The 17,295-nt window shown below is 41.8% G+C and overlaps 1 protein-coding gene across 2 annotated transcripts in view; it reads right to left on the reverse strand.

Annotated features, from left to right (window-relative positions):
- Nucleotides 1-17,295, reverse strand: part of FAT3 (FAT atypical cadherin 3) — a 401,816-nt gene that overhangs the window by 202,132 nt on the left and 182,389 nt on the right. The window lies entirely within an intron of this gene.

A 17,295-nucleotide genomic window follows, 5' to 3' on the forward strand; every position in this document is an offset into this window, starting at 1 on the left:
CCTAAACCAGAAGGCAAATGAAAACAACAAAAATGTATTTTCTTTTTGTGCTTCAGAAACTCCCATTCCCTTGGGGAGATACAATTCCTTCTTGGGGGCTGAATCAGGCTTTCTGTCTCTGTGTGGGCACCAGCCCCGCACTGATGGCATGAAGTCAGCTGGCTGGGGCAAAGTCCTGACCTCTGTGCAGGGGAAGCCACTCCAAGAGACATTTCCAGATTGTGCACGAGCCTTATGGCAGAGTTAAGGAGGGAATCCAGGTCTTAATTACACCACATTTCAAGTTAACAAGGAATTGTTAATACACAAGTGAGTTAACAGCCATCCTGCTAGAGCAAACACCATAAAACATCTTGTGGTTCCGACTTGTAGCTGGAGTTCAGAGGAGCCAAGTTCTAACTCATGACCTTCCCCCCACGTTCTCTCATCAACTAAAGCCAGCCCCTCACCCATGATAGCTTGTTTTTGAAGAATACAACTCCCTATGATTTATTACATTGGCTTCTGCGCCATTAGAAAGGTTTTGCTGGTGAGTAAGGAAGCAAGCACCATCCTGTTCATAGGACAGAGCCCATGGACTGGATGGGAGAGCAACAAGGGACAGCATGGACACCAGCGCCTGCCACTTTGGTGAGAACACATGATTGCAGCACTCAGGTGATGGTTCACACTGGACCTCTCATATTCTGTGTTATACAAGGCTGCTCATCATCTGCAGCTGATAAACCCACACCTGTCAGGCTCACAGTGTGCATAAAGCTATCATCAGTGAGAGCAGAGTGGAACCAAACTGTAGTTTATAAGAGCATCTGCTGTACATTCTGGAAATATCAGAACTTGGGTCTCCATATTTTTTTTTTCTTTAAACATATACTGTGATGTTTAGAAAGCTTACATCTGTCCAGGTTTCTTACCTCAAAAATGCTTCCTACATATTTAGAGGCAACAGCAAATTTTCCATATTTTGATACCAAAGGAAGCATTAAAGGGGATAACAGCCCCCTAAGCCCAAACCCTTCCATCTCTAGCTGTAACAACACTGGAGTAATTTGTCCTTGAAGAAGGGGGGAATAGCCATGGTGGATGACAAATAGCTAAGCCATATGCATTCACTTCCTATCTACAACAGAAAGAAATTAAGCATCTATCAGCTTACTGTGGGAGCCAGCGCCATGAGCAATAATTTTCGTGAACAATAACCTGGCAAACCTTCTTTGCTGCATTGGCAGCTGCTGCTGCTCATGTTGACAAGGTCCTTGGAGCTACTTCATACCCCCCTCTGCACCTGACCCTGGCTTTTCCTGCATGTTTCAGACTTGAGCCAGGAGGACTTTGGAAGTCACCGTTAGACTGTGACCACAAATGGCTTTATGGAGGCAGAACAGCCTGCGTTTCTCTACGTGTAAGTCAATGACAATATGGCACTAATTAAAACAGTGCTTCTTTTCCCCTCTGCATTAAAAACTATACTGTCTTTAATTAATTAATAATTGGATTAATGCATATAAATACCTGCACAGGGAGAAATTACTAGGGAGTAAAAGGTTTTTTATTCCAGCAGAGAAAAGTACCGTAAAATATAATGGTGGAGAGAAGAGGCAGACAAATTCAATGAAAAATGTACCAGACATTTCAAAGAATACAAGAGATAAGCATCAGGGGGAAAAAAAAAAAAAAGGTCTTGTAGCCTTTAAATTGGTACCTTCCTGGAATTTGGGCTTTAGTCAAACACATCAGTGCAGGAGTAATTAGGTGATTTTCTACCATGTCTACTATGAAGGGGTCAGAGCAGGTGATATAATACCCTTCCGACCTTAAGACTATGAATCTGTTCATTCACTATCCTATCACACTGCAAAAACTGCAAAACCTCTGCTTCCATCTCTAAACCAGAAAATATCACAAGTAGGAAAAATAGAGGAGCTCTCATGCACTATGCTGGGAGGTCTAGTAAAAAATCACATCAACAAATAAATACAGAGAATTGCATTACAATAGTGAATAGAACAATAATATGAAAATTTGTAATACAATATAGTAAAAAAAAAAGGAAAATAACTATCTTAATTTAATAGTTTTTTTACCTAAAGGTAACGTACATACTTAAACCCAGTAAACTTCTGAGGGGCAGAGATTTGAATTTTTCTTTCTATGTTAAATTATAATCCCTTTAAATGGAGGAGATACATATGGGGGGAAGGGGTATTTCATACTCATGACATGATTTGTGGTCAATATGCTGAAAGGCCATGGAAATCAGCTCCAACTGCCATCTTAGATTAGAATTTGTCTCTAATAATTTCAAATGAACCTGGCTAAATATATTTTCTCATTTCACACTCAGACAGTCACTAAGGGTTCAATCCCACACCCATCTGCAGCAATGGCAAGAATCCCATTGACTTCACTGAGAGGAGGATGAAACTCTTTCCTTGAAGGTGTTATATTTATAGCCCATTTCTTCCAAAGTATTCCTGAGACAAAAGAATGGGGTTTGTTGGGGTTTTTATTAATTATTAAACTAATAGAGAAAATGAAGTTGTGGTTCTTCTACACCAGCTCTGATGTAGACAGCCTGGTGCATGTGCCACGTGCACAGCACCAAAGCATTCAACCCAGAAGCAATGTTAGGAAATCACAACAAAATCTGGGAAGAATGTATTTGCAAAGGCATCTAAAATGGATTCTAAAAAGCCACTTCTAAAAATCATTTCCAGGCACTTTGGGTGATTTCACCGGGGGTCGCTCTGTCATCTATCCTACAAATCAGTTTTGACCGAATGAAAGATTGCAACATAATTCAAGGTGGGAAAAGGATAAACTCTAAAGTAATAAGATCAGACTGTTACTCATTTAGAGTACTTTCACATCCTGACAGTTTCACAATTTCTGGGAAAGATTTATCTTGTCCTAACAAAATAATTTCTCAAGTGCCATGACTCAAGTGGACCTCTAGCAAAGGCAGGGCTGGGGAGTGGGTGCCAGGTGGGAGTCAGCACCCTGAGTTTCACACCACCAGCAGCATGGACACCGTGATGCAGGGGGGATGTCTCTCTTGGAGGCTGGGAAAAGTGATCCTGCGGTGGTTCTGAAACCACATCAGCATGGAAAAACTACCAAATCTGAACAACTCAGTCTTATCTTAGGGGGGGAAAAAAGTACACGTAACTTGCAATTGGAACTCAATGAATATTTTTGGCAAAGACTCACTTATGAAAGGCACTTCATGGACTCTATAAATAATTTCTAAGGCACTCACAGTTTTATGTATACCTTTTCTCTTTTTAAAGGTAACTGAATATTCAAATGCACGTTTGTATTTTAAGTGTAATTTCTAATTACATGCACAATTGCTAATCCATCTGTTTACTACATACTGTAAATGCCTGTCATTCTATATGCTTGAATAATTATTGAAAATTAAATATTGTAAACAGTCAAATTAATTTCTCTCAGCATACCAAATTGCAAGAAGGCTGCAAGATGATAAAATATTACATGCCCCCAGAAATGGAACAAGTCACTCCTACCCCACACCTCACTGAATGTGTTTATTGATGTTTTGCAACAGATAGGAAACTTTTTAATCCAAAAATTTGTAACAAGAGTCTGAAAAGCTCCATTTCACCTTACTATCAGTAAGAGACTGATTAAAAGGAATATGGTCTGCTATGTTTCAAGCTGTTACAGAATGAGAAAATCATGTTTCTTATGTGACACAAGTTGGTGTTAATGTTTTCTTATTTTAATCCTGTTAGAATCAATATAGGAATATATATAACAAGTTTCTTCTTTTGTTGATTTATTTATAACGTTTTACAGCAATAATGGTATTCAAGAAGCCCAGAGGACAAAAACATGGGACAACACTGTATTTGAATACATATTATCCATTACCAGAAGAAATATGGCCTCTCCTCCCAGCTTTTTGTGCAAAACAGAGCTGTGCCATAAAACCCCCTCTACTGATATGGTAATTTTTGTCTTAAACTGTGTTCATCATGCATTACTAGGTTTTTAGTACAGATCAGATAATCTGTTTTGTGCTCTTGGATAATAATAGTCAGGGAATTTCACTGCTTGGCCTCCGTGTCTGGACCATAACCTTGGAATAGCACCTTTACAGCTACAACTATGCTGAGCCAGAAAAATAGGACTATTTCTAGTCTGAATTTCCCTAAGGTCACTGTCTTTTATGCCTTTTATCTGTTAGATGAAAGAAAACCTTTGTCAGAAATCCTGTCCCCATGTAGGCATACACAAACCATGAAGTCACAACCTCTTAAATTTTTTTTGACAAATTACACAGACTGAATTTCTTCAGCTCCCCATGGTATGGTAGTGTAAATTTTAGGTTTAAAAAAGGGAACTTGAGAACCCCAGTGATGTGACCCTTTTAAGTCGATGGACTGACACAGGATCCAGTCATGCTCAAAAAGAGATGAGAATCTTGCTCTAAATGCCTGACTCTGTCATTTAACATTGAGTCCCTCTGCCCACACAGGTAGACAGGTGAAGAAAATGTAGGATTTTAACTCTGACACACCTGTCTATATGCACATCGTTACCAACAAGAAATGAAGCACTGAGAGGCCTTCCTGGATCCTACCCTGGCTGTAGACTGCAAGTGTCTCTATAAATCCCTGCAACAAAACCCCTGGAGCTCCAGTGTAGGAGGAAGGGATGGGGATGCTCCATTAAGTATTTTATTTTTTTAACTATGGTGAGGACAGTAGCCAGCTTTTCCAGAATATAAAGGAATTTCACCTTTCAGGAGCACAGCTGGACATCACGTTTGAAAACTTCAGCCCTTCCAGGAGCCTCTGCCCTCAAGTCCAACTCAAAGAGCAGTTAAGCCCTTCTCCTGTTAAGACTGCCACTGTCTTTCTTTTCTCATGAAAACTGAGAACAGGGAAGAAGATCTCCAAACTTATACATATGCCAATAAAGAAAAAAGAAAACATCCACTTTGAATGTTTTTTGCTGACAAATTCTTTAATTAAAAAAAAAAAGGCAAAAAAACCCAAACAAAACAAAACCCAAAAAAGAGAGAAAGAAAAAGAAAAAAGCCAAAACCAAAACCCACTAAACCCAACCCCCTGCAATTTGTGCTAGATTTTGTAAGAAAAACAATTAAAAATTGTATCTATATATACACACCTCAGAGAGATGAAGGGAAATCTCTCCACAGATACAGATGCAGAAAATATATATATCCTGTATCCCATTTGGATCAAATCCCTTGCAGCCCTTCCCTTCAAGCTCTGCAAGAGGCTGGGAGCTGCAGCCACAGGACGAAGCCCCTGGCACACAAGGGCACGGTGGCACCTTGCCAGCACGTGTCCAAGCTGCCCACTGCTCCGTTTTCTAAAAGCCTGGTCTCCACTCCTCCGCACACCAAGAGTGCCCAGCAACAAACTTAGCACTGATCAATACCGCCTTGGTTTTTCTGACGCATCTCCATCTGCTTTTCCCCATCTGTTGTCTCAGGCTCCCCTGAAACTGAGAGCTTTTTCGGTGTAGCAACCATCTTTTACTCCACTTATCCTGCCAAGCACGGCGGGGTGCTGCCTCACGCTGCAGCTATGAAGGTGCCACAATATTGCAAATAAATACTAAAAAAAAAATAAGTCACCCTTTCAGCTTACCAAAAGGCAGCACAGGTTTTGCTTTTCCTGACTGAGTTCTTAGTTATGAATTATTTTTAATTATTAAATAATTAAAATAAAAGCACTGAAGAAAATCCACAAAAACCACACACTTGTAAAAAAAAAAAAAAAAAAAGAAAAAAGAAACAAAACCACAAAAACAAATGCAACCTGAACCCCCACAATCCTTCTTACTTTTCTTGCAGGACTCAATGTGCAGAAATTAAGGTATCTTGAAGATATGATTCTGGGTTGTTTTGTTCTTCCCAAAGGAACTATTAGAGGTGGGGATGAGCATTCATGATGACAAAAGCCAAGTCCATACACATACATGGGTGAAACAGTTTTGGACATGCAATATTTTCCATGTGATGCAACTGTCTTTATACAGTCAGTTCAACAAAACATGTATTAGTTTCTTCATGTTTTCATCTCCTTTCCTCATGTTTGTTTATAAGCAAAAATAATTTCTCTCCACATAGGAATTTTTTTCTTCTCTGACGTTTTTTCTTCCCATTAAATCTTAATTACTTTCTCAGTACTGCACTTCTGCTGTTAATAAGGCAGCCTGGTAAACAGGTTAGACTGATGCCTTGCGGGGTGTTTGTAAAATCCCAGCTATTTTGCACAATGACTTCAAGCAGAAAGTAGAAACAGAAGTTTTGGAGGTGGAGAGGAAACCTCTTCCTGCAGACTGAATACAATAAGAAGTCCTTGAGATCCTCCCTGCTCAACACCAGGTAGCACGAGGAGACATGTACCGATAGATTGGAGCTAAGCTTGGGAGTGGGACATGAAGCCCCCTCATCCAGCTGACCAAACAAGGGCTGTATCCAAATCCTGCCTATTGGCTTCTCTGACACTGAGCTGTGCATGCTCCTTAAAGGACTCTGTTCTCTGCAAGTGAACCCAACCCAAGCCGGGGGGTTTTCTCACACAATAATGAAGGGCACGGGCATATTATTGAGTCAAAGCTGCAGTTCACCCCAGTAGACTAGTCAAGTTAATTCTTAAGCATGTGTTTGCCTTATTTTTCTTCCCTTTAATGCACAGCATTCCCTTAATCAATTTGGATTACATTAAGTGTTACAAGAAAGAAATAAAAAATCTGAGAGAAATCCCCTAAGAAATTACAGACTCACATGAAAAATATCTCAGCATCGTGCATATCTAAGCTGTTAATATAGTCTAAAATTTTTCCATCCATGCAGCTACTTTGGGTAATCTTGTGTGTGTTTATTCTCTGTTTAATTAATCTAATTCACACCTACTCAACAAATTAAATTTAGCAGCAATTATTCTTTGCGTCATTTGCAGTGCATTCCCAGGTCGTGTCTCAAGAACTGCCTCAAATACAGAATAATAAGGATAAAGAGAAAATTCTCCATCCCTGCTTGCCTCTCCTAAAGGATCTATTTGAGTAGGCTTACAGCATTTCTTTAAAGATTTAAAAAAAACTCATCTTGTTCTTCTATTAACAAAAATAACTTCAACATCTTTGAGCAATGACAGCACCTTTCCATAATAATATCTTCTTAAGGATACGATGGTCAAATTCTCAGGTGGCACAAACCACATAATTCAGCTGAAGATGTAGCACCACAAGCACTTGTGCTTCTTTAAGCAACTTTTGTTTTAATACTGCACATTTTATTACATAGAGTCTGTGATTAAAGTGAAGGTCAGAAAATACAAGCATATGGTGAATGGAAGCAAAATTAATTATAGCCAAAATATTCTCTTGCAGAGCAGACTTACATTTATCTTTTGGGTATTGTGGCTACATTAAAAAAAATGTGCATGTGCACTGCTGTTCATACACTGTTGGTAAGTTAAAATTCAGGAAATAATACTTAGTTTTCAAACCAAATCCCTTTAAGAGCTGCAAAGCTACTTGCTAATTACCATATAAATAGATCACTGCAGCACAGATTCCTTGCACGCAACTCATCCGACACAAACATTAAATTTCTCTTAGAAGGCAACAAACCCACAGCATGTCATGACATTGACTCATACACACAGGAAGCAACGAGGAAACGTTCTTGCATAGAAAGTACAAGTAAATGAAAGATCATGATTACTGGGGGTAGTGGGGGACTTCTAGAGCTCTGGGTTTGCTTCCTTGCTCCGTGACAGCACCACACTAGACTGATGGAGAAGAGGGTTGCTTCATCCACTCAAAAGAGAAGAGTCAACTCAGCCCTTAGATGCCCAGGTTCCAACAGAGCCATCTGAGACTCCTTGTCCCTGTGCAAACTTTAATTCTTCCTCTCTTGTGGGCAGCGCAGGCTTGCCTTTGGGCAGGAGAGAAAGAAAGGTGAGGAAGGACTGAAAGGCAGGGATGGGAAATGGTGGGCTAGTTGGAAACAGGATAGGAAATACATTCTGCCGGGGCTCCAACATGCCCAGGTAACTTCTGCGCACACAGAAGAAAACACTGGTGCCAGGGCAGCCTTGGATTTAGCAGGGCAGGATGGGCTGGACCCATGCCACAAGGCTTTGCATTACATGTGGCCATTGGCTTTGAAGGCAAATTAAGACCCAATTTTTACTGCTGGCATTGGATGCGTAAGCTGCTTCCTGTGCATCAGTTCCCTCCTTGTAAAAAAGTAAAAATGGTCCTATTCTACCTTACCAAACAGCATGAAGGACGTAGCTGCCACAGGGGGAGAAATCAAGTAGGTACAACAAGCAATGAAGTTGAGGCATAGTAGAATCCACATGACAATCAATGTAAAAACAAGGTTACAAGAGCATGGTCCCATGTAAAGAGGGTTTTCTAAACTCTTAACTTCAGAGCTCTCAGAGCTCTGTAGAAAGCTGTGTATAATGTGAAAGCTGTGATTAGGGGGCTCTTCTGATATTTAACCCCCAGATTCTGCTTTATTTTTACACATGTATGTCTCTGGTTAAATTAAGCTCTGTGCATGCAGACATATGGCAGCACGATCTGTACAATTACACAGATAAGGTCACATACTTAACTGGCAACAACACTACTAATTTCAAAGAAGTTGTGTCAGTCTTCCCAGGAAAAGAAAAACACTCTCATTAACATAAGGGGAAGGGGAAAGGAGGGGAGAGTAATTTCACAGAAAATAATTATCTTTGGTTATAACAGCTTAACTCTGATGGAAACAGAGAGTCGGGAAAAAAAAGGGGGGAATAACACAATCCACTGTTAAGCTTAATTTTTGAACAGACTAGTTCAGCTGAACTGTGAGGTGATGAGGCTTTGGGGGTTTAACAGGTGCTGACACAACCTCCTATGTGATGGAAGACAAAGAAGAATTAATAGTTGGTGATTACTGACATCGTTATGGCCTATGCAAACACACCTGCCTTCCCAGTTGCCTTCTCTTTTTATTTCCATTTCTGAGCTACGTTATTTTTTTTAATATCCACATGCGGCATAGGTCAATCTAATTCTCCAAACAGGAAATATCACTGTTTGTACCAAGGATCAGATGTTAACCAAAAGTAAACCAGAACTACATTCCTTGCCTCTAACTTCCAGTCCATAAAGAGATTTTAGAAACTGCTCACACAACAAGGTGAAACACTATTCAAGCCACGAGTAGTTCCTGTTCTAAGAAGACAATATGACTATTCACTGCAACTGAGCAAAAGGGGAAAAGGCTGATTTAATATTGTCTGCTTGGGATTTGCAGCATCCAACACCACAGACACCAGTAGTAACTTTGACTGTTGACCAAAAGATAAACACAAGTTACTTGATTGATTAAAAAGAAGTAGGAAATAAAAAGGAAAAAAGAAACCCAACATCTACCCCCATCCGAAGCTTTCACCTCCTCTGGGCTAACATCACAGCTTTATTTTCCTCCCTGGCAGCTCCCTCTCCAGACTCCTACCCCTGCATGAACGCCAAGCTTACAGGCTCCACACCTCAGTATCCCTAACTCACCATCCTAATTCCTCCTGCCAGAGTTCAGATTTGGACCACAAGCAATTCCTGTAATTCAGGGACATTTGCTGGTATTATCATATCAATGTATGGCAGGATATGACAAGTATCTGTAGCATATGCATTGTGCCTACATTTAACAGGGCTGTTACTCAGTACTTGTGGTACAATTTCACCCAGTAAGCTCAACTGTACTTCTGACATTGATAAGAATACTAACAAGAGAATTTGGCTACCTGGAAGTGAATGGAACAGCCCTAACTACAAATTACTGAAGGAATAGTACAGCATCTTAAAAAGGTAGGTGATTTCTTGATCAGTTCCACCTAGCCATGACTTCTGGAAATTTACGAATACAGAAACTGAACTGACAAGGTAGAAAAATGAGTTTCACAGCTAAGCTGATAGACAAAGCTACTTCTGAATAGGCAGAAGGTATGCTCTGCTGATGTTTTTAAAAAGAATAAGTGACTGATGTAATACACAACAACATAGATTTATGAGATTAGTGGCAAAATTGTTGCTGTTCCAGAATTGGTGCTGGGGCAGGAAAGGAGGGAGCTGTCTGGTTACTGGGCAGCAACTTCTTCCATCAGAAAAAGCTGTCCCACTCGGCCTTGACATGTTTATGCCCTTCAGAAATAAGTCTCTACTGAAGCAAATAGGGAGTTCAGATTAAAAACTGGTGCTGCATTGAATAAGTGAGAACACAATTGTCCAGTCAAGGCAACGGGAACACTCCTTTAACTTCTTACTGTGAAAGAGGTCTAAAAAAGTCATCATGGACATCTAAATAAAGGTTAAAATTTCTATAAGACAAGTATAAAACTGCTGATTACAAAGAAATGGCATTTACAAGAAATACTGTATCTTTAAGTGCCATTTAAAAAGAGGCACTTGATACCAGAGACATCCAGCAATCCCAACCATATTCAGTGCCTCATGAATAAAAACCCACTGCTAGCAGAAATCAGGTCTGTTCAAGAGAAATCATAAAACTGGATTTATTATTTTATTAATAGCAGCATTACTGTAGCTGCAACTGAGGTGACACAGCTCACACCTTTATCCCCTCCACAGATAACATATACAGATCGAGAAGGGAATCGCTACCAGGGAGGAAGGGAAGAGGGAAGAGACATGCTGTCTGAGCCCAAATTTTGTCATTTTCAGTGGAACCAGTGGCCTGGACATGAGACAATACTTAGTCTAAAATCTTCTTCATCCTACCATTTTGGAAGTGATGCTCTTCTTTTTTTTTTTTTTTCCATGCCTATGAATCATGACTGTGAATGCATGTCTGTTAACGCCAGGATGCCTGAAAAATCGATAGCTTGCATTCCCAGAGCATATTTGATCTGCAAACTGTCTACTGTGAATTAATTTACAGGACAATCACACAAGGCAAGAAAATACTTCCACTTACAAAAAACCAAAAGAAAAAAAGAAAAGAAAAGAAAAGAAAAGAAAAACCATGAGGTGAGGTGACTCACTCAAAGTCAAAAGAAGAGTTCATGTCCCTGCTGTGCTGCAGCTCAGGATCTAATTGAAAATTTACACTGGGGAATAAACGTGCCCTGGCAAGCAGATGGACTTGATTTACATCCTCCTCTCTGTTTTTTTTCTTCTCCTCTTTTTTCTTAATAACTACTATTATTATTGTTATTATGACAAACTCCTTAAGGGAGGAACTTTGTCTAATATGCTGTACAGTGCCTGGCACGCTTATCAGTCCCACTGTGATTAAGCACATAACTCCAACATCCATGGTCCTTTGGTTTTCCAGCTGTTAACCCTGGGCTCCAACCACTGGAAATATGGTGTCTAGTAAAGAATAAGCCATGCCAAAGCAGAAATTAAAAGCTTTTAAAATGCTCCAAAGCTCAATTTTTAACAGTGAGTGTATTACAAAGAAGTCATTAAGAGACACGCTTTTAAATAATAGAGAAGTGAAAGCAAAGAAAGTAGATCATTTAGCTTGTGTTGATACAACATAAATTACAGAGAATGGAAGCCAGCTACTGTGGTAGGGGAATTACATTGTAAGAATCTGTATTAGTTATGGTCACATATCAGTGATGGGCTGGACTCTGCAACTGTTGGTGAACTCAGCATTTGTACAAACAGCGTTAAAGAGCACAGAAGTAAAGAGAGATCAATTCCTCAAATTCACCACTGAATGGAGAGCCCCACAATGAATGTCTTTTCCCTCTGCAAGATCCTGTCTGCTCTTGGACGGGGCAAGGGCACTTACAGGCTTAATAGCATTGAGCTGTTTGTGCTATGACATGATTTGCAGAGCTGATTTTCATCATACACATGAGCTGCCAAAAAGGGCTCTATGGCAAACACATGTGAGGGAGACACCCTTCAGAAGGAGCACCCAGTGGGAAGGAGATGACCGGAAACGCCAGCAAAATTCAAAATACGTTTTCTAATTTGATCATTATAGCACCTAAAGCATATCCTGGAGAGAAAGAGTGCAGGTTAGACTAAAAACCCCAAAAAAGCTAATGGCCTTAATTTAGAAGATATGGAAGATCTTATTTCAGAGGAAGCTTATTAAGAGTTAGCAGCATGGATGGAGCAGCCAGGACAGGCGAGTGTCCCTTGACCACAAGAACAGGCTGAGAAACCTAGAAACCCTCCAGGACCACTGGGAAACCCTCCAGAGCTGCCCAGAGCAATCCCCTCCTCAAAGTCTGCTCTAACAGCAGCTGTAATATTTAAGGTTAATAGATAGATAATGATAGATAATAGATAAGGATAATGATAGAAGGATAATCCCTCCTGCATCCCTGGGAATGTTCATGGCCTGGCTGCATGGGCTTCTGAGCAACTGGTCTAGTGGAAAATGTGCCTGCCCATGGCAGATGGGTTGGAACTAGATGGCCTTTAATATCCCTTCCAACCCAAACCATTCTGTGATTCTGTGATTTCTGGGCTGAAAAGAGGCACTGAGTACCCAGGAGCTGTACTGCTGTCAGCCACCAGGATGTGGAGCAGCAGCAGCAGACCACTGGATTTGTCTCGGTCTGTGAGAGCAAAGATTTCTTGGGACAAACCAAAGAGAAGTGGCTATAAAAATCAGGATGTATGACAGGAGGGTGAAGCACTATTTGAGTATGGCAGAGCAAACGTGGCTTTCAGACCCAGCAGGATTCTACGCCAGCTGGCTTTGTGAGTGCAAAAGAAAGCAAAGCCCAGCCTACTGAGAAGAGTAGCATTCATACCAATTAAATTCTGACACTCACTAACCCTGTATTAGCTTATATAAATATTAATACTACTTCAGCATGAAAATATCCAGAGTCTTTACAAATCTAGGTGCAGATGTGACAGTTCAGAGACAACTTCCAGAGGCAAAGTACTGCTGCTCTGCAAAGATTAACTGACCTATATGCACTATTTCTAAACCTTCTAGTGCATCCTCCTTCACCACTGCAGCAAATACTATTTCAGGGGTGCCAGGGGTCTCCCTCTGTTTAAATGGTGCCAGCAAAAGGCTAAGCAAGGTGTAAGCAGATTTTCCAGACACACAAGCATAATTTTAGAGTAAATTAATTAGTAACAATGTGCACAAGAGTGAAATTTGGTCTGTTGTCATGTTAAAGAATCTCTTAAGTAATCTACATAAGACTGAAGAGAAGCTTACTGGGTTGGTTCAAAATATGTTAACACTAAACAAAATAATGCAATGGTTTGAATTAAAATTTGTTTTTTCCAAAGCTCAGAAACATAATAAATCAATGCAGTAAATTACCCCTGTGCTGTGAAATTAACACCCATATACATGAAATAAAAATAAGAATTTACAGCTCTAATCAATCAATTTTTTTTATTAACTCCATCTTCTGTTTTATTTACCTTCTTCCATGTGCCTCTCACCCCGAAGTAACTGACTCTGCTCAGGCCAAATGTGGCACTCCAGGGACCTGGTCAGCCCCAGGCTGCTCCGGCAGCAGCTCTGCTGTCCTCCCCATCTCACACCACCCACAAAGGAGCACAGCCCTGTGACCCTGTGCTCTGCCAAAGCAACCCTAAGCCCTCCCAAGCACACAAGTCAAGCTATGAGGAAAAGCCCTGGCTCTCCCAGCAGCCACACCAGGGTTTGGGTTGACTCACAGCTGCTCAAGATGCTGAGCTCCAGGAATGCCTCCATTGCTGCTGCGTGTATACACAGCTGGGAAACAAATGCTCAGGGGAATGCCTTTCCCTGTAGTCATGTAACCCCTAGAGTCAGCTCAACTTTTTGGAAAAACATGTTTCCTACCCTCCTCACAAAACTGTACTTTGCAATATATTCCTCTTGCCCACTATAATGGAAAATCCCAGCTTGCTCTGTTGGACCTGCTACACTCAGGCTGAAGAGTCCACTAGGTTGCAGAACAAGGCTGCCTTGTTCTCCAGAGTGAATGATTTATGGTTTCACACGTGCTCATGTGCTACATTATTCACTTAGTACTTGTACCTACGAATATCAGCTCATGAGATAAAAGGGCGTACCGAGGCGCAAACTGCTGCTTGGCTGTATTTTAATAAAAATATCAAGGTGAGAAAAAAAAAGGCCTTCATGGGAGGTTGCCCACACTGCCTTTCCAATTCTGACACACATGGGTGGGCTGCTCATGTTCCTGTCCTCTTCCCTGGAGTACCCATATAAACCCCAAGCCTGAAGAGGAGGGCCCTTGTCACCATGTACTTGTGCCCCCGCAACAGAGTCAGCCCCCAGCGAGAGCATGAGCTGCCCAGGGTGACTTCAATGCCCAAATCTTGCTATCAGTGGCTTTTTAGCAGCTCTTCATTCCTGCAGGAGCAACTCTTCATTTCTCTAAAACCCACAGAGCAAGGTGCAGGTAATAATCCTGAAAGGTCTGAAGACTGCCTTCAAACAGATCCAAATGCACACGATACATTTGCAGTTTGACTGCCTAAAATAGCCACTGTGAGCTGTGCTAGTCTATAAAAATGTAGGAAGTGACAACTTGTCTATTAAGAGGTTTCTCTTATCTACAGATACAGCACACCAGGAGTAATGTTGCTTCTGCTATCCACATAATCAATCAAGAGTGTGAGAATTGGCTGCAATTATGATCCTGAATTAGAACCAGGAACAAAACCTGGCCTCCCTGCGTCCCTGCTCGATCAGACATAGTGGTCCCTGTGCCTCCATAAACCTGACCGACCTGCATGAGCTACAAGGCAGCTGAAAGAGAGCTCCAGAGGAAGGCAGACACAGTCACTGCTGACCTCCAAAGACAACTGAGAATATCCCTATGCTCCAGCAAACTCCCCATCTCTTCTGCTGCTTCCCACTAAAAGATGCCAAGAATGCAGGATCCTGCCTTCGTGTTGCCTCTCAGCAATGGATTACTCACAGGAGTAAGATGTCAGTTTGCTGGCAGTGTTTAAACTTCCAAAGTGACACAGAAAATAAAAGATCCCCTTTCTCAAATGACTGTTCTCCCCTGACAGCAGGAGCATGCTCATTCAGCCCACGTATGCAGCAATCGCAGCATATTTGGGTGCACATTAAACCTTTTCATCTTGATTATACAGCACGCTGTCGCATTTAGGGCTGCTGTGCGACGCTCTACGTGAGTTACTGCTGTGCTGGATCCCAGCAAGCGTACGGGGCTGGCACGCTACGAACCTCTTGTGTGTGTGCAGAAGTCTCCTGTACAAAACAACTGGAGTGTAAATTACTGTCTTAGAGATAACTAGTGCACTGCAAGGAGATGGCTGAAAGGAGCCTTGTCAGAGACCCCCAGGGGCACTCTCTAGGAAAATCCATTATGCTTTTATTTCTCGGACATCAGCATCCCATCAGGAGAAAGCCTTCTCATGTCAAGGCCTGGCACTTCCCTTTGGGAAAAGGGATCTCTGCACACACACTCTCTGTCAGCCTCATCGTTTTCAAAACAAACTCAAAGAGGCCACCTTGCCCAGTTCTCTCTGCTCTGTAATTGGCACTGAATTGGATAGAAGGGGATGATTTATCCTCTCTATGACAAATCACAGCCAGTCACCAGCAAGGATGCTCACCGAGTGTAAGGGGGGTCCTTTGGGAGCTGCGCAAGCAGCAAAGTTACACATCCTGAAGCCTTTAAGTTCTCAGCCAGAAATTTCCACCGTGCAAATGAAGATTAACCAGTGTCAGGGTTAACTGTGAGAATAAGATTTCACTGCTTGGAGAAAGTATCCCTGCCTGCTCTCCAGAGGGACAAAGAGCCAACCCACAGGGTGTGCCACCAGTCTAGGGTGCTACAGGGCTGCCACATGCCCGGCTCCAGTCCTTGTCATGGGCTCACCCTGGCAGATAAGCAGGGCTGTGCTGAGCAGATTGCTCTGAGGGAGGAGCCGATGGAAGGGAAGCACAAGCATTAAACACTGTGAGTCCTAACTCTGCTACTTTGCCCAGATGGGATTTATGGGGTGGGGAGGGGGAGAAGGGATGCAGATGGAGGAGCATCTTCGGCCATTCCAAGTGTTAAAAATAAGTGAGATATGTGCCTTAGGGCTCAGCAGATTGAACACAGTGATTATACATTCTCCATAATTCTTCACCTGGGCTTATGCCTGAGAAGATCCTGACCCCTTCTTATGTCACACATTGCAATAGGATTGCCCAACCAAATGTTGAAAACCTATTTAATGAACATCATTTCCATACAGAAAATTTAAAATGTTCCCTCTCACGTCTATTCCTTCTAGTTTTTTTAGCTGTTTAGAAATTTGCTGCAGATATAAATAAACCTTTGGGAAAAAAAAATCAAAACCCCAGAACAAAACTAGGAGCATAACAGAAGGAGCACCATGTGAATTCTCTGAACTGCCTTCATAAAGATCAGCATATTGCTCTGAAAGACCCCCTTGACTCTCTAGCTGCAGATCATGCTGGAGGGTCCCCAATGAGTGAGGAAAGCTGGGTACATGCTGGAGTGAGGAACACCTGCTGCCAAGCACAGGTAGGTACCCAGCAGAGCATCCACGACCTCAGGCTACGTCTCCTGGAGCAATTTCTTCATCAACCTCATTCAGCAAAGGCACCTAGGGTACAGACATGTGCAGAGCTGCTCTGCATGGGTGCCATGCTCCACTGCCAGCCAACAACAGTATTTTAACTTAAAACAATCACCATCTCTGTCACAATGCACCCACAGGCTACATCTCCAGCTGTTACAAATCAATGCAATCACATGGATTTTTTTTAAAGGCCAGAGGGAGTTTTAGGTCATCTAAACTGTCTTTTTGTATAAAGCAAACTCTAGAATTAAATCTACCTACTTTGGATGCCTTACTACATGTGTTGGACAGCCGTCATGCCACCCACTTCAGTGGTGCTACACCAGCTTATAAAGAATGAAACACTGCTCTGTAACCTGCAACAGCTTGAATCTGCCTCCTAGCATTGCTCTGCAGACTCAGTGCAGCAGTCTCATCCGTAGAAACACAGGGAAGAGGCAACAGCCAACAGAATTCAGTGACCCAGGGCAGAGTGATTGCTGCAGCAGCACATCTGCAGTGCATCATCTGCCAGCGCGTTCGCACACCGATGCAAAGCAGAATGCTTTAGACATGTACAAGATGCTTTAGTCACACTGGCAACCAGAAAACAGAGGTATGGAAAGCAAGGCAACACCAGTGCACCCTGAAGGGTTTAAAGCTGATAAATATGTAAATTGCATTTTCCCACTGGCCTGAGGCAACAGGGCTTTG

Source organism: Aphelocoma coerulescens, chromosome 1 (genome assembly GCF_041296385.1).
Source record: "Aphelocoma coerulescens isolate FSJ_1873_10779 chromosome 1, UR_Acoe_1.0, whole genome shotgun sequence".
Taxonomy (NCBI): Eukaryota; Metazoa; Chordata; class Aves; order Passeriformes; family Corvidae; genus Aphelocoma; species Aphelocoma coerulescens.